This window comes from Condylura cristata, unplaced genomic scaffold (genome assembly GCF_000260355.1).
Source record: "Condylura cristata isolate star-nosed mole 26May11 unplaced genomic scaffold, ConCri1.0 scaffold00010, whole genome shotgun sequence".
In the NCBI taxonomy this organism is placed as follows: Eukaryota; Metazoa; Chordata; class Mammalia; order Eulipotyphla; family Talpidae; genus Condylura; species Condylura cristata.
The window spans coordinates 26,667,280-26,686,398 of record NW_004567111.1 but is presented as its reverse complement, the minus strand read 5'-3'; the positions used below and the strand labels follow the sequence as shown (position 1 = coordinate 26,686,398).

The window sequence follows — 19,119 nt, the reverse complement described above, 5'->3', positions numbered from 1 at the left end:
TTGTGGTTTATCTGCTGCTCAGAATTAACTATAATTCTTTCAATTTGCCTAGAAACTTTAAGCAACTCCTAGCTGAAAAGGTAAAAAAATAAAGGGTGGAATTCTTTCACTGATGAGAATAATAGTTAAGTTGATTTGAATAAAGTACTTAATCAGATCCTAGGAGGATTGCTGAGAATGAATTAAAGAGGTTTTTTTATGTGCTTGTTTTTAATAGAGCACATCAATGCAAGGTGACCTTTACTTTCAATATTTAATAGCTAGGGAAAATGTGGAAGGAAAAAATAGAATATTAAATTTATATGAAATTTGGAATTGGCAAAGAGTATAATATACTTATTTAAATGCTGAAATTGTTAAATATAATCAATAAAAGGTTATTTAATGTATCAGTAGTACAAATTAGTTAGGGAGAATGCTTAGAAAATAAATAACTAAGAGTAATTAGTCATCAGAGTACAAAATAATGACAACGGAAGTAGTAGTAGTAGTAGAATAAAGAATAGAGGTGGTGTGAGAGATGAGAGTGCACTCTTCTTACGTTATAAGCAGCTGGCTTATAAGTTACTGGGTTCAGGTTTGCTTTTAGACTCCCATCACTTACTCAGTTTTGTAAAATAATAATGTGAGATTGTGAGAAGTGAAATCAAGGTCATGAGTGATTTTTATTGAAAATGGAAATACTTGAAGACATGTTGGGAGAAGTGTATCTTAAAAGTTTACACATAAGAAATAGCATAAATTTAGTGTGGACAGATTGTCCAACATGGTGCTATATAAAAGTGGTTAAAAGTAGCACTTGACGGTAAGAACGCCCCTACTTTCACTTAGTAGTACTAGAAAATTACAGATGGAACAAAAATTAGGTAGAAGTCCTTCAATTTAATTGAAGGAATAAAATTTGCTTAAGTAAATATTTGACAGCAGAATAAAATTTGCTTAAGTAAATATTTGACAGTAGAGAAAAATGTGTAGATGAGCAATATGTAAGTTACAAAAGAAAGAAAAGTTCAGTGTTGCTAAATTAGATAGAAATAAGTGAGCCATGTGTTGTAGATTTTACTGACTATAAAACATTTCAACTCATTGATGAATATGAATCATAGCAGTAAAGTAGAAAATGTCCAAAAACAGATAGATGTGCTACCTCAAGCATGTAGAGGGCCTATGTACAACTTTTGAGCTTATCAAATGGAGTCATGGAATCAAATATACATATGTATATACTTTGCCAGCCCTGGTATGTTTTAAATTAAATAAATATGAACTTTTTAAAATAGCTGTTTGAACCTTGAATAAAATGGAATTGAGTTAAGCAATATTTGAAAAATCTGTTACAGAAATAATTGACAATGTATGTAAGAGTGGGTATCATACTTAAATGATTACATAAAATTTATCAAAGGATTTTAAACTCAATATAAATGATATTGTAATATGGCTACTAAATAATTTGAAATAGTATTGAAGAAAATAAAATGACTACAATGTTTGTTTGCAGCATGGCATTCTGCTCTTAAAGACTTGATTGTAAAGATTGGTTTCTAGACTGAATTTAACTTTTGTGCCGGGTTATTGTCTAAATGGAATCAAGGATAGAGTGACCAGGTCAGATGAAGAACTTTTGAGGGACTCATGCACAGGTTGAATAGGGAAAGCAAGATTTCTGGAAAAATATTTGCTTCAAAAATATGTATAACTACCATGTGTCAGTGTAACTTGTATTATATATATATATATATATGTGTGTGTGTGTGTGTGTGTGTGTGTGTGTGTGTGTGTGTGTGTATTTTTTTTAAAGATTTATTTATTTATTCATATAGAACTGGGGTACAGGCCAGAGATGAGGGTGAGAGGATTCACCAGAGACAGAGCGGGGGGCAGAACAGGCAGATTGACAAAATACACTGCTGAGGGGAGCAGCGGGCGGGTCAAGAGCAGCCTGCCGTGCCATGTGGTGCCCTCCGTGGCAGGCAGGGATCGAACTCATGCGGAAGTGGTTTAAGCTTGTTAGTGCTGTGCTTTAACCCACTGCGCCACCAGGGAGGGCCACTTGTATTATATATTATCTTTGACTCCTTTAAATACTAATGGGTATTGTAATATATATTTCATATACTTTATGCATGCATAATTATCCTTTCAATATGATAGATTATTTCAAACAGAAGCCACACCCCTCAAACATAGAATAAGAATTACAAAGGTCAATAAATTAGAGATAAAAATCATAAATTACTATAAGTAGAAATATTTTGAAGAAGAATGGGAAAAATAACTATAAAAGCATTCTTTGAGCTTGTATTTTACATTTCATGTCTTCTTAGTAAATTGCACTTCAGCTTAGTTCAGTAACATGCTGTAATTTGTTAGACTGCATGCCTAATATGTCCTAAAATAAATATGCCTTTTAATTGTATTTACCTCCTATGAAAAGTTTATGTTGCTAATCACTTTTCCATTGCAAATGTTACTCTTTGATTTCTGCATTAACTTCTTCTAAGTTCCCTACTAGCCTAAAATGCTACCTTTCCATTTTTTTCTTATTGATATTGTGTTACCTTTGGGACACATTGGGGAAGGAGCAAAATGGGCTATAAGGTGGACTCTTTATAGTCATAGAGGTGCTTCATTAACAGCGCTAGAAAGGAGGGAGCCTAGGCTTGCAAAATACAAAGGACAATGTAAACCAGTGTTACCTCAATGAAAAAAAATGTTTAAAAAATTCGCAAAATAGATAAGTACATTTTAAATTTCCTGTCTTTGGGATGTCTTTCACCTCCTAATCTTTTCAGTTAAAATCTGCTCACTACTAGAGTTTCAACTGCAACTTCTTTGAGGATCACGTACATATCTCTGGAAGTGGTTGCTAAGGATACTAACTATACAGCCCTATACAAGATAGACTTGCTAGTTGAGTTGGTGTTAAATAGATTTTATCTGATCTATGTCCCACTATGAGTTGCATATCGCAGACCTGCCACTTCTGTTCAATCGATTTTATTCAGCTTGAAGATGCAAAGAGAGACCTTGACACTGTTAATTGGATACATTTCTAATCTTCTAAAAAGGTTTTGTATCTCAGTACTCTCCAACCTCTCATTAGAATCTGCTTGCCTGTTACTATGGTTATGTTAGTACCCCCTGCCACTCAATCCCTTCCTACACTGCCATACCACGGAGTACAGTACCTAGGAAAATATGACTTATATTATGATTGTTTGCAAAATTAATGAAGTGTGACTTCATTATGTTATTGTTGAAAAAGACTGAGGTGATAGACCAACTGGCACCTGGTCAAAGAATATAACAAGAGTGCAGGAAATCTCTGAACATCTCTGCCTTAGAAATACTCTACAAACAATAAGTCATTGATTTGCCTATGAGAATGTAGATGAAGTTTTAAGCTTTAAAAGTAAATCTGGATCAGCCCTCCCTGGTGGTGCAGCGGGTTAAAGCACAGCACTGAGAAGCTAAAGCCACTTCTGCATGAGTTCGATTCCCGCCTGCCCTGGAGGTGACCACACGGCGCGGCAGACCTCTCCTGACCCGCCCGCTGCTCCCCTCAGCAGTGTACTTCATCTATCTGCCTGTTCTGCTCCCCATTCTGTCTCTGGTGAAGCCTCTCACCCTCCACATCTCTGGCCTGCACCCCAGTTCTATATGCACAAATAAATAAATCTTAAAAAAAAAAGTAAAGCTGGATTAAAGGAGTTTAACCTTTTATTTAAAGAATAAAAAGTAATTGCTTTGTGTGATATGCCAATTGTGATATTACAAAATGATCAGATTTCTGAAAATAGAATATCAGTTCAGTTTTATGGATATAGGACACAATTTTTGTAAACCAGATTTGTAGATTTTCTTTTCTTTTTTTTTTCTACCTCTTTTAATAGTAGATTTTTTTTTGAGTTTCTGACGTATATTTTATTAATAGCCAAACCAAAATAAGGTGACATAGTTGTCACCATATAGAACTAGGTGGAGAAAAAAAATTTCCTTTTAACAATTTCTTTATTGAGGGAAAAGAAATTTTCTTTCCTTGTAAAGTACTAAAATACCAATTAGTCTAGGCAATTTATTTGACTAAGCAACTTTAGAGTACTAAAACAAAAATAGTCCTTTAATTTTTACCAAATTAGTAAAAAGTCAATACATGTTAGTTTCTAAAAAATTGTAGAGAATGATGCCATTGCATATTTTTCTCCTTTACTAAGGGAGAAAAACATCTACATGATTCTGCTATAAGATCATCTAACAATTCAGAGGTAGTCATGGAATGTCTTCAGTCTCCACCCTACAGATGAACCCTCCTCCAGTCTCCGTGGAGAGGACTACTGAAAGTCTTGTAACATAGCAGCTACTTATGGTACAATAGACATAATTAGGATGTTTGTATCTGATACAAAAAGTTCTCAACTCTGGGTCTGTATTACCTTATGTACAAAATTGTTCTTCATCTAATATATTAAAAAACAATTTCAACATAAATCTTTAGAGAGTCAAAGCTACAAAACATACATAAAAAGGTACTGTTGTCTGAAATACATATATCCCAAGTTTCCATTTCCTGGAAAAGGCAGAGCCTCCAAAATTACATATACGAAAGCCCCTTTACAGGTGGCTTTATTTAGGTGACCCAAGATGAAAGAGTGCCATTATTGTGGTATAGCTATGAAACAGATCATCATCCTTCACCTCATTACCCTTCTTCAGTGTAAAGTTCCCAGTGACTATTCGATCACATCCAATTTCTCCATTTCCAAAGAAGCCAAATAAAGGAACACTAGGAAAAAACTTTCTAAACGCATCAGCCTCCACATTCTTTTTGGCTCTGAAATACTGAAAGCCCCTACCAACACATGCGAACATGAAGCCGATGGTGTTCTGTTCTGGAATGTTGGCTGATTTCAGACGCTGTATGGCGGCCTCGGCAGTCTTCTCATCATTGACGTCCTCATTGAGAAGCACAGTGGCACTCTGGATTCGGTGCCCACTAAATGACAGTCCAACCACCCCAGTGGCATCAATATCCAGAGGGTTCTTTTCAGAGGTCAGCGACACCAAGTTGTCCACCTGGCCCCCAGCCAAGATGATATTCATGTTACTGAATGTGCTGACTACTCACTGCATGTAATTGCTGGCCCCTACCCTACAGCAATTATAGCCAAAAACAAGGACCACTCGAAGTTCAGGGTTATCTAAAAGACCTACTTCAGTGAGTCGATGCCTTTCTAACATTAAATTCTTTGGATCCTTAATAAAATGAAAGGGTTGTATTTTTATTCCTTCAATTTGAGGGAATAATAGAGCAAAGCCCGATTCTCCAATTTCTATTTCCTGAGGTCGATTGCTACCTGAACCCATTGGAGTCACTACAATTCCTGGGGTCACGATCCCAAGGACCTGACATTGTTTTGGGAATAGTTTCTCAAGGGCAAATGCTGTTTTCATAGTAGTTCTTTTCCTTGCTCTCTTGTGGCCACGACACTCTTCCAGACTAATGAATGTTTCTGAATCAGCCATATAAAGAACCGTCTGTGGTAAGATGTGAACATTCTCCAGCTCCGCTGAACGCGCGGAGCAGGCCATGCTCCTCCGGGCGGCCCGCGTCGGCCGCGCCCGCGGAGATCCAGGCCACGCCGCGCTGGGTGCGCAGCGCTCGGCGCACATTCCCTCCACAGGCGGCACACGCCGGCCACCCGCAGCAACGCCTCGGCGGGTAGGAACACCAGGATGCGCTCCACCACCTCCGCGAGGTTACTCAACACGAAGGTGCCCCGTGGGTCCGCAAGGGACCCGCAGTGGCCGTCGCCGCCCGCCGGATCCATCCTTCAGTCCCAGTTGGCCAGAGTCGCGGCAGCTCGGAAATGCCTTAATAGTAGATTTTTGAGAAGAAAAACATTTATGAACTTAGGTAAATGAAAGGATAATATAATAATGTCAACATTACTTGAGCAATGATTAATTGTATTTGCCTTCTTTTGTAGAATGGAGAAAAAGATAGCATTTTTCAGTTAGCTATAATTTTCAAGCCAAAGAATTCTTGAAAGAATTCTGGTTTCATAATGTCTACATCCATATTACAAAATGCATATTAAATAGAAGATTATGAAATTCTCCGAATCTGAAAACATAGTGAAAAAAAATGAAAAATACTACTTTAATTTTAAATTAATTATTCAATTTATGATACCATATATGGAATATAAAGAAAAAAAAAGCATAACACAAAACCACACCTAAAACAAACCTTGGATATCTGATTATGGAACTGAGGCCAGCAGAAGGTGAGGTAAGAGAGTAAAATGCACTACAAGGACATGGTATGTATGGGTGGCTGCTGGCGGGTGTGGTGAGGTGACTTCCATCTAAAGGAGGTGATGCTATATCTCTTAGTCATGTACATTGTTATAAACCAGTGTTACCTCAATTTTTTTTAAGATTTTTATTTATTTATTCATACAGAACTGGGGTACAGGCCAGAGATGCGTAGGGTGAGAGGATTCACCAGAGACAGAGTGGAGAGCAGAACTGGCAGATCAACAAGTACACTGCTGAAGTGAGCAGCGGATGGGTCAGGAGAAGTCTCCCACGCCATGTGGTCACCGGGAATCGAACTCATGCAGAAGTGGCTTTAGCTTCTCAGTGCTGTGCTTTAACCCGCTGCACCACCAGAGAGGGCCTCCTCAATATTTTTTAACTTAAGTGTAATTAAAAAAACTTTTCAGCATTTCAGGGAATAAAGCTTATGTAATTTACTCACTGGACTAACCTGTTGCCCATATGCCTGTCTCTGCTCTGCTTTCTGAAATTTTCCCAAAGTGTGTCTGTAAGTGACTTTTACTTTCTATTTTCTCAGTTTATCTTAGTTATATCTCAAATACTTCTAGAACTTTCATCTTATCATTACTGATACAACATAAAGTCCATAAAAATAAAATAATTTCACTACTTTCTAAATTAATGTCATATTTAGAATTGTGTGTGTTTATCTGCACACCTGTGAATAAAATAAGTTAATATGTGTATTCTGAGCTTTAGGGCAACTCTATGAGAGAGTTTCAATACTAAGACTCTGTATACATGTGTCACTTCTAGAAAAAAACAAGAAATTGTAGCAAATAGCCCTAGAATGTGTGTTTGGTTTTATAAGAAAATTTTACACAGAAAATATAACCTAGTAAAGAAATTCAAATTATTGTAATTATTTTTTCCTAGATGTGAGCTTGCTATATGACTGGATGCTGAGGTGCACTAATTAGTATATTTGGAGGTAGCAGTGCTATATAACAGAAGGTTATATTTCCTATCTGCCTGTTTGTCTGTTAGACCTAATGCCTGTATTGAGTTCAATAACTTCTAAAAATCTTCGTTTTTAACTGTCCCAGATGAAGAACTACCTCATTTATCCAAATCCAGTAAACAGAAACATACACAAGTTTACATGATAATCATGCTTGCTTTACGTATACTCTCTGAAACTGATTCTCTTTGAAATGTTCAATCCAGTAATGTGTCACTGAATTTTTTTTTTTTTTTTAGATTTATTTATGCACAGCATACAGAACTGGGGTACAGGCGAGAGGTGCAGGGGTGGCGAGAGGATTCACCAGAGATAGAGTGGGGGGCAGAACAGGCTGCCCAACAAAGTACACTGCGGAGGGGAGCAGCAAGTGGGTCAGGAGAGATCTGCCGCACCATGTGGATTACTTCTTGGGTGTGGATCAAAGCAGCTGACGATAGCTTGCAGTGCTGTGCTCCAACCCGCTGCGCCACCTGGGAGGGCCATGACTAAAATGATTTTTATAAGAATTTATAGATTATGATGCAAGTTCTCAAAGTCTCATCTCTCAAATCTAGTGTTTCTGTGTTTGGATTGGTTTTAGGTTTGTTTTGTTTCGTTTGTTATAAGCTATCTACATGGGTATGTGTAAAGAATTTCTGTACATTTCTGAATTCTTGGTCTGGAATGTCTGTGTGCTGGTATGGGAGTGCAAAACAAAAATGTTTAAGCAAAAAGAGGTATTTGAATGGACTATGTCCAGGGTAAAATTAATCTCAGATAAATATAAATTTGAGTAAATGTAATATAATACCATAAGGGATTAAGAAATTAGTTTTTCTGATAAACTCTGTACAACAGTCATAGTGCAAGTTAAGTATTATATTACTGAAAGTAATATCAGCAGGTATTGTACAGTGCTCCCCAGGAAAATAAAAGAACTGTGTCATAGATGTTACTATATCTGACACAACTATAAGAAGAAAAAAGATAGTTTAGAAAGATAGGTTGATTATCTGAGAGAAAAGGATGGTGACATGGAAAGGGACTTATTAATTTTATTTTTAATCTTTTACATGGGCCCATTTTTAAAAATGTTCACACATTACTCTTACAGTGTGTATGTGAAACCCAAAACAATGACTTACACCTTTGTGTGTTTAATGTGAGAGAGAAATTTCAGCATCATAGTAACTATGAGCAAAGGAAGTTATTAAACAGCTTCCTTCAGCTTTGAATCAGGACATTGAGAATTTCTATCAGAATCAGTGCCAAAGTCCAGCGTGGATTATAATTTAGAGAAGTAACAGAACCAAACAGTCTTGTGACAATTAGATATAATATTAGTAAAAATAGGCTAAAAGAAAATAGTTTTAAAGATGTTGTCATATTCAAATCAAGCTGTTACTGGTTTTCTTTTTTTTTTCATTTTATTTTCCACTTATCCTTTTATGATAACTCCATGGTCTAAATATAACCATATTTAGGTCTGAAAATGTTTGTGAACATGTGCAAAATTATGACAGAAAATATTTTTAAAATAGTTTAAAAAGTAAAAGGGAGGGAGGTGAGGAGTAAGGGAAATAGACAAAATAGATAAAAGAGGATAGAAAAAGACAGTAAGGAAGAAAAGAAAGGGGGAGAGAGTGGAGGGGAGGGAGGAAAGGAAAGTAAATAATGAACAAAGCACAGGATGTTCTGATCATTAGATCTTATTTTGTATAATGACAATATTAGGTGGCCAAATAATATAAATGTTCGGTTGGCAAGTACTAAGTCATGAAGAAGAGTTTACCTAAAGTTATACTAATTTACTTTTTCTTCCAAGGGAATTGGCATCCTACACCTCTTTTACTAAGTATGCTGTTTCTTAAAAAAGTACTGAGATACACTGCCAAATCCTCATTCTTTAAGGTCCTCTCTTTTTCAAGTTCCATTGAAAAGCATGAACCTTCTATTAATTCAACATTGCTTCAGAAAGCAAAGATTCAAAAAAATCGATTAAGCAAACACTTTCTTCCGTTACACCGCACTTGATAAAATCAGGTTGCCCTAATTGGATTTAGGTTTTTCAAAAGATTCTAGGACAGCAGATACAAACAATTTCTTAAAGTATTTTCCTGTGTGGATCTACTGACACCCCCTTGTGCTAAATGTTATTATTTTCAATATTGAGGAATGACTTTCCACTGACATTGTACTCAGAGAAATCGTGACTTGACTAAAAGTTAGAGAATATGACATGTTCACAATTCAGTATCAACAGAAGTGTCATGTTTTAGCATCAGCAGGTGGATACCGTTATCACCATATTAGTTCAGAAAACTGGTAAACACTAATGTAATCACTATATATACTTGGAAAGTGTACATGGGTATTATAAGTGAAGAAAATTGAATACACTGGTTTCTTCTAGAGGATCAATTCCTTACACCCACTCAAAGAGTTGTACTATAAATATTGCTCATGTAAGATAGAACCTTGAAATTGTCAGGCTCTTTAACTTTTCTTGAATTTTATATTTGCTATATTATAGAAAAAATGCTATATAGAATTTTTTTTTGTACTTGCTTTTCAAATAGTATCAAGTTATACCATGCAGTTTTCACTTTACTGAATAGATGGAATTTCTAGACTTAGAATTTATAATTTCTTTGGAAGTTAAAATTCTGTCAGTGGTCACAGCTTTCATTTTATCAATAGCAAGTTAGCATTCACAACAAAAAATTATAAGATACTTGTTTTGTCATTATTATATTTAAAAATATGTTAACTAAATCAAGAATGAAGAAATACTAATCATTTGGAATTACTATAATTGTTATTATAAAGAAATTTTAGGATTTTATTCTGTGTGACGTATGTCAATATTCTGTGACTCAAATATAATTTAATAAGAATCTTAATCTCAATACTAGCTTCACAAGATGAAACAATGCATTAAAGTATAATTACTGTTAGCAAAAAGTGAGATATTGATGAGTATGATGTCATTTTACAAGGAATATGTATAAATATTTCTGCTGTAACAATGTCAAGTGAATGGAAGTCTTGAGCAAAAGCAGTTTTTTTGCTGCATGCTGAAATGCTTTCACTCAAAACTTCCATTAGTTGACATTATTGCAGCAAATATATTTATACATATTCCTTTTTTTCAGACTTTTAAAATGATGTCTGTTGAGAGATGGGAGGTTAATAAAACTTGTAGTAGTTACTGCTTCATTAAATACATATTTATATAACGTTGATATATATTTTTTAAAGATGTATTTGTGTCTACAGAACTGGGGTACAGTCCAGAGGTGCAGGGGAGGTGAGAGGATTCAGCAGAGACAAGTGGGAAGCAGGACAGGCAGATCAATGAAGTACACTGCTGAGGGGAGCAGCGGGCAGGTCAGGAGAGGTCTGCAACTTCATGTGGATCACCTCCAGGGCAGGGATTGAACTCATGCTGAAGTGGCTTTTGCTTCTCAGTACTGTGCCTTAACCAGCTGCGCCACCATGGAGGGCTTTATGTTGATATTTTATTTAATTTTTTCAACATGCTTATAACAATAATGTACATAAATACTTTTAGTCATTACTTTATGGAGGCTAGTCAGCTGTATTTAACTAAAGAGTAGGTACGATTTCCTGGGTCTCTAAGTGCTTGGTGATAGATGTGTTGTGATGACCTAAAGGGTATGAAGCTTTACCTCCAAATCATAAATGAACATCATTTTGTATATAGTATATTTTACTATTTTAATATACATTTAATATTCATCTCAAGACTTTTATAGTAACTAGAATAAAATTATATAGTTGAGGGAAGGATTTTATATTAAATAACATTGCTTTATATGGTCCTATTAGAGGGTTATGGAAGAGAAAATATTTTAATATAAATGTCCTTAAATATTAAACCATATGTACTTTATATAACTTCACTAATAAATCTTTCAATAGTCTACATTGCACATTTACCAGTTCTAATTTACTTGGTTCTATATTCTGTGACTAAAAAGAATGTAGATTATGAAGGAATTAATGCATTCCCAAGAAAACTTTGAAAGGCATTTTAGTTATAAAATAGATGCTTTTATATAAATGACAACTTAATTTCAAATAAAAATTACCTTAAATCTTAACAACTTCTTAAATATTCGATGTGACAAACATGCTTTAAAAAGAGAGAGAGAGAGACAGAGAGAGACAGAGAGAGAGAATGTCTGATTAATCAACTTATTTCACTACCTTTTTCCCGGAGGCTCAGATGTTTACCCTGAAACTTAACAATGGGATTGACATCTTATGTTCCAGATGGACTCCTTAGGGATAAGACTAAACTTCACATATGGTCTTAATTCAGATAGAGAAGGCTTAGCTGTTACAACATGTAAAAGGCTCAAGAGTTAGAATAAGATAGAAATGTTCTTAAATGGTTCAAAAATTGTAACCAGATGCATATTCAACATATTAATGATTCCATTTCTAAGTTTAATTTTACCTGAAATGGTAATTGATTCTACAAATTTTCCCAATCTCCCACTGATGTCTTGCCATCTGGAGATGCCACATTTAGTGACAGTGTTAGCTTTATGAATAATAAACAATTGTAAAATATGTAGAACTTAGTTTTCTCATTTTCTATATAAACCTTATTTGGAAATCTTAGAAATTACCTTTTATGTTCAAGTTATATTTCAGTTAGAAGAAAGGTATGTGCAAATCACAGGTATTTATAGTGTATATTGATACTTTTTAAAGAATTGCCTTTACAAGAATTGGGGTATAAACCAGACATGCAGGGGGTGAGAGGATTCACCAGAGAGGGAATGGGGAGCAGAACAGGTGGATTTACTGAAGTACACTGCTGAGGAGGAGGAACAGACAAGATAGGTAAGGTCTGCTGCACCATGCAGGTCAACTCCTTGGGGAGGATCAGACTCTTGCCTCAGTGGCTGACACTGAGACTTAACCCCAGGCAATAGCCTGATAAAGCTGAGACTTGTCCTTTGTACCACCAGGAAGACCTGCATAATGTTACTTAACAGTAATTTCATAAACTGCTACTGGTAATCAATGAGCACTTATAACGTGCAATTACATAAATATGTGTGTTTGAACTAAACCAATAATATTCTATAATAAAGTTCGATAATATGATACAAATTTTATATCTGAGGGTTTATATTTCTTTTTTAGTAAGATTAGCTATATACAAAAAAAAAGATTAGCTATATACTTATTTGTAAATATGTATTCTTGACATTAACAGTACTAAGCATTAATCTAAGATTAATATTAAACAATGCACTTTAAAGAGGGGGGAGGGGAAATCAATTTTTGATAGAACTACAGGATATTAATTAATGAACAACTATTTGCTCTTTGTTAGTTTTATCTAAGCTTGAATAGGTTACTATAAATGCTAAATATGGGTGGGACTGGATAATTTATTTTCAATGGGTTTCCCTTGTCAGTATTTCCACAGAGGAATATTTCAATAGGAACTTGTTCTGAATACTTTCTGAATACCTAATGATCCATGAAGCTGAAATAAATTTCATGTAAGAAATCATGATATTCAGAGCAACTATTCACTGTAGATCACAGATTCAGATAATTCTGTGTGAAAAATCACTTCCAGGGTAAATCTTAAAAGCAGTTTTAAATGCTGCATGAGTTTTTCACTAACATAATATGTGTAAATTGAAGATCTTATGAGAGACATTGGTGATGGAATGAAAACTTCTTAGACCTTTCCATTTTGAGTATATTTGTGGCAAATGGCATTTATTTTAGTACATTTTTGTACCATTTCATAGAGCATCTAAGATTAGCCATAAGACTGAATGCAGTCACTTGAAATGTTGAATCAAAATAACTACATTACACTATAATTAATGACATGTTTCAGGAGTTGTAGTAGCATATTATACCATCATAATAAAAACTAACATGGTAAGTATATGGAGAATTTTTTTTTTTTTCAGTAACATAGTCTGGTCTTATTTCTAGTAGCATTAGCAAAAATGGGGGTAGGGCTACAGTATATGTACTAGACTGGAAAATATTTATTTTTTGTCTTCCATATTTTTAAAAAAAATTTTTACTGTTGAAAATGATTGCTGTTCAAATAAGTTCTCCAGGATAGCTTCGTGAGAATATTCAAGAAAAGGGAGAACTCCAATACAGAGGAATAGATAGATTTTGGTTCTTGTGTCCAGTTTTCAGTAATTTTGTAATGTTAGTTAAAGATTGTATATTTCTGTCTGACATATGTCTTATTTGTAAAATGGAAATGTTTATAATAACTTTCAAAAATTTTATAAAGATTAAATGTACTTAAACATAAAATAAGGGCCCAACCTGGTGGTGCAGCAGGTTGAAGCACTGCATTAAGAAGCTAAAGCCACTTCAGCATGAGTTTGATACCTGCCTGCCCCCAGGGTGACCTACATGGTGGGTCAGACCTCTCCTGACTTGCCCGCTGCTCCCCTCACCAGTGTACCTTGTGGATCTGCCTGTTCTGCTCCCCACTCTGTCTCTAGTGAATCCTCTCACCCCCAGGACCTCTGGTCTGTTCCCCAGTTCTGTATTCATAAATAAATAAATAAATCTGAATGAATGAATGAATGAATGAATGAATGAATGAAAATAATAATAATAAACAGTACCCTCCCTGATGGTGCAACGGGTTAGGATGCAGCACTGCAATCTAGCGGCAGCTGCTTTTGTGCGAGTTGGATCCCCTGCCCCAGAGGAGACCCACTTGGCCCAGCAGACCTCTCCTGAACCTGCCTGCTGCTCCCCTCAGCAGTGTACCTCATCGATCTGCCTGTTCTGCTCCCCACTCTGTCTCTGGTGAAGCCTCTCACAGCCCCTGCACCTCGGGCCCATACCCCAGTTCTGTATGAATAAATAAATAGATCTTAAAAAAAAACATGTTATTATTAAAAAAAGTAAAATAATACTAAAAACTTTCTTGGTACAATGGTAAGCAATCAATTAGTGTTTTTTTTTTAAACATATTTACTGAAAAAGAAGCCTTCAAAAAAATCATTCAGTAAGACACACAAAGTATACATTTCTGATAATTTATACATTTTCAAATTTACCCTAACTTTAATTTGATTTTAAGGAAATTTAAAGAAAATTCTGAATTGTATGTAACTTTATCTCAATTTGCTCGTTTTAGTACTTTACAAGTAAACTCATTAAAGTGAGTTACTTTTATACCATTGATGTCTGAGTGGCAAATTAAGTCTCCAGCAAGAAGATAGTAAACAATGGCGGGTTACAAATCTAAATAAGACTCTATCGATTATATTTTTATTATTTTAATATAGGAAACAAGGAGAGCATATTAATGATCCATTTAATTTGATTAGGGAAAAGGAGCATTGAATGTGAAAATCCTAATTTCTTTGACATTGTTACCCTGCATGTAGATGAGAGATTAAGTAGAGTTTGGACAAGTACCCCTATAATCTATAGTTCTAATTACAATAAATTTAGAAAAGTCTAGAGTATAATTTGTACAAAGTAGTTTAGGAGGGAATGGGAAATATTGAGCAGCTGGGCTGATTAAGATATCGGATGCTCTGGATAATGTTATATAAACAGTACAAAGGCTAGATATTTTACATCACAAAATCTACATGAATAGGTATTATTTAAAATGATTTTTTTTAAGATTTATTTATTTATTCATACAGAACTGGGGTACAGGCCAGAGATGCGGAGGGTGAGAGGATACACCAGAGACAGAGTGGGGAGCAAAACAGGCAGATCAACGAAGTACACTGCTGAGGGGAGCAGCGGGCGGGTCAGGGAGCAGCGGGCGGGTCAGGAGAGGTCTGCCACGCCATGTGGTCACCTCCGGGGCAGGCGGGAATCGAACTCATGAGGAAGTGGCTTAAGCTTTAACCCGCTGCGCCACCAGGGAGGGCCTATTTAAAGTGATTTTAAAAGAACATACAGAAGGCAAAGAAATCTAGAAAGTTTAGAACAATATATGTGTATTTTATTTTTTATGAACTGCAATTTGCATACATTCACTGATAATTTTAAGGTTGTGACACATGAAAAACACTGTGTTTAATCAGTGCTCATTTTCTTTTTGCCAATCATTTTGATCGCCTCATAGCTCAGTTAATAAAGTATGCCATTTTTTCCTCAGTGTACCCCTGGTATGCATGTGTATGAGTTCCACCGTATACTTCTGAGGCGTCTATGTTTTCTGAGCTTGTAAAAAGTTATACTTTTGCTTGCATTTTAGAATATATAGTCGATTAATGAAAAACTTATGATTTAAGTTTTGTTAAGCACTGTTCTTCCCTTATTGTCAAAAACTTTATTATTTTCCTAAAATCCATAAACTAAAATGATTTTTAATTAAGTCCTCCCATCATAATCCTTGAAAAAAATTCAAAATGAGGTTTCCAGTGATTTAAAAATAGATAATATTCTTTGTTCACAGTAGCCTCTTTTGATCAATTTTATTGGTTACCTCTGTGTAATGTCTCCTCTTCTATTTCTGTATTTTGTGATTTGAATCTTCTTTTTTATTTTTTTTTAAGAATGTCAGTGTTGTTGGGTTTGCACATTAATTCTACTGAATACATTATAGTTGGAAAAAGATGTTTGGTGTGATGTAAATTTTCTTAAATTTAAGATACTTTGTGGCATAGAATGTGATCTACCCAGGAAAATAGTCTGCATGCCTGAGAAAAATGAGAATGTTTTGCAGTTACTGATTGGATTTACCATGTATATCTCTTATCTTCAATTCTTTGCAGTGTAATTCAGTTCTCCTGTTCCTGCTCAATTTTTTTTTTCTCTGATGGTTCTGTTCATGATCAACAGTAGTCTGTTCTTACCTCCAACTATTTTTGTTGTTGTTGTTGTTACAATCTGTTTTCCCCTTTAATTCTGTCATGTTCACTTCATATATTTGAGTACTTTACTGTTAGGTGCACCTAAATATATATTTACAATTATCTCAACTTTCTGGTGAATTGATTCTGTCATTGCTATATAGTATTTTCTTGTCCCATGAGACAATTTTTAACTTAAATCCTATTTTGTCTTAAAAATTATGGCCACCCCGTTCTCTTTTGAGTACAATGAGAACATAAAATTAGAGAAATATTTTTGTACATAATATAAACCATAAAATATAAATTTATAATTATTGCAAATATATACCATAGAACTTTCCATGTGTTTGTGACTTAAAGGTATTTTTAGTAATTTATTATTTTAGTACAATAATTAATAGGCATCAGTAAATTATACAAATTTACAATTAGCTGAAAAGCTCACAGAGGTAGTCAAATTTTCATTGGTGTGCAAGTGTATATGTATGTGTAATGTATCTATACACATAAATAAACTTACATATGCATATCCACACGTGTATGATTCATAGTTACATGTGAATTTATTTGTAGATTATTTTCCTAAGAAAATAAAGATTGTTTAAGCCTTTTGATTGTGGATGTAAAACAGATTTTTCCACCAGGACCGTCTACTATACATCTCTTGAAGATCTCTTTTTTAGCTAGTGGCATTTTTTAAACTTAAAAGATAAAACAGGCGTGCCTCCCTTTTGGCACAGGGGTTCAAGCACAGTACTATGAAGCTGTCAGCAGCCACTGCAGCAGGAGTTCAATCCCTGGCCAGGGAGGTGACCCACATGGCATGGCAGACCTCTCCTGTCTTGCCCGCTGTTCCCCTCAGCAGTGTATTTAGGTCAGTCTGCCTGTTAAACTCTCCACTCAGTCTCATACTCTCCCACTTACACATCTCTGGCCCGTGCTCCAGTTCTTGTATGCATAAATAAATAAATACTCTTAAAAAAAGGTAAAAGAGGGGAAATTCAAGCAAATAATTCATTCCAAAATAGCTATAATTCTGAGTGTTTTTTTTTGCTTCTACTTAGTTAATATCAAAATGAAATGTCTTTATTCTCCACTTAAATTAGTATTATTTGAGTTTCAGTGTGTCAGTAGCTAACGTTTCGACTAAAGTGTAGAAATCCTAAGTTTACTTCTGTAGAATGTTTCCCATATATCAACATTAGTGATTTCTAGGGAAAGTAAAGGGAGTCCTTGTCTTAAAATTGGAAACATTTGACAGCTGTTAGAAAAAAGATAAATACTTTCCTTGTGTACACTTGCTTTTCTTCCTGATTACATTGGCTTTACTTGAAATCAGGTATTTGAAAACACAGTTCTTTTTGTAAAAAAAAATATGCCCATACAAATAATAAATATGAATATATGTAACATACATGTGTGTGTGTATATGTAAATACATGTTTATATAAATATTCGAATTTTTTAGTCTATTTAGGGGGGATTACCTGTTTTAGTTAACTAAAATAGACCTGGAAAGATGCACTATATTTTAAAAATAAATTACATATGTATATGTGCATATAGGGTAACATGGACATTGTAGTAACATGGGTAAAGAAGAACATGATTTCTTCTAGTGATACTGAGAAAAATTTAGGTATTTTGCTTATCTCCTGGACCTTTTAAATGACACTAATTCTATCACTTATCTTCTTTATTTTGCAAATTCTATAAACTATTAATGTATTGAAAACATAATAAAAATTTCATGGGTACAATGAAAAAAAAAATGTTCTCAGGTTTGCCAAAAAAATATTATTCAGGATAGTGGGCTATATAAACCATACTTTTTCATTTTAATCACTTTCAAAAATTTGAAGTTAATGGTGAAATTTTCCTAATTTTATATTTTTTTAGTATCCCAGATTGTTGCTATTAAAATAGGAGTATTGTGGTTAAGTCCTGTCAGTTAATTTCCAAAGTATCATATTCTATGATTGATTAGCTTGGAGTAAAGACAACTTTATACTCTATTATCCAAGGTCAAATTCATTTCTCCATTTCCCTGTTTTCCCTTCAACATAAACACAAACAGGGTCCCTCTCTGATGACGTAGCAGGTTAAGACATAGCACTGCAAGCTAACAGCAGCCACTTCAGTGTGAGTTATCTAAAAGTTATCTCTAAAAGTTATATCTAAATGTTATCTCTAAAGATTATCAGCGCAACAGCTGGATTAGTGACTCAGTAATCATCAATACTCACAGAAACTTGGTACTAACAATGTAGATTGTAGTTTGCTTATTTCTATTCTGAGTTCAATACTTATATTTCAAACTCCTATATCTCATATCAACCATGATAATATTGTCTTGTATGTTCACCTCTTGTTCCATTTTTTCCTACTGATTTTTATAAAATAGCCACCTCCATTTTGTCTTTCTTTGTGATTGTTCTCCTGTAATTAGTGGTAGGAGCTTCTGGTTGTTAGGAATATAGAATTAAGCCAAGCTATTCCAATAGACAGGTGAAACCTGAAGAATAATTGAACTTAGCTTATATCCACCTCTTACCATTAAGACAAAAATTCCATTCATCTTATAGCTTTCAACCTTAGGAATATTACCTGACATAAAACAGTATCTCCATAAAGTTTTGATAGCCGATATGTTGGTACATTATTTAAACACAAATTTTCCCTGTAACACATTCATATAAGAAAGTTAATAGCAAGTGGAGATGGATTGTTTTTTCAAAAATAAAAATTAAGGAAACTCCATCTAGAGTAATTAAGTCTAGTGCAATTAATTCTGGATTTGATCATATATAAAATTTCATTGTTTTTTCCCTAAGGTTTGAGTTATAACTTAGATTTTAAATTCTTAAAGGCAAGAAATATGTCAGATATTACTCCATTCCTCTCTGTCCATGATAACACTGGCATTGACTTCTTATTTAACAAAAGAAAAAGGAAAAAGAAAAGAGA

General features: G+C 34.5%; 1 pseudogene; it reads right to left on the bottom strand.

Annotated features, from left to right (window-relative positions):
- Positions 1–4,626: 4,626 nt before the first annotated feature.
- LOC101637605 lies at positions 4,627–5,831 on the bottom strand (annotated as a pseudogene).
- Between the last annotated feature and the right edge of the window lie 13,288 nt (positions 5,832–19,119).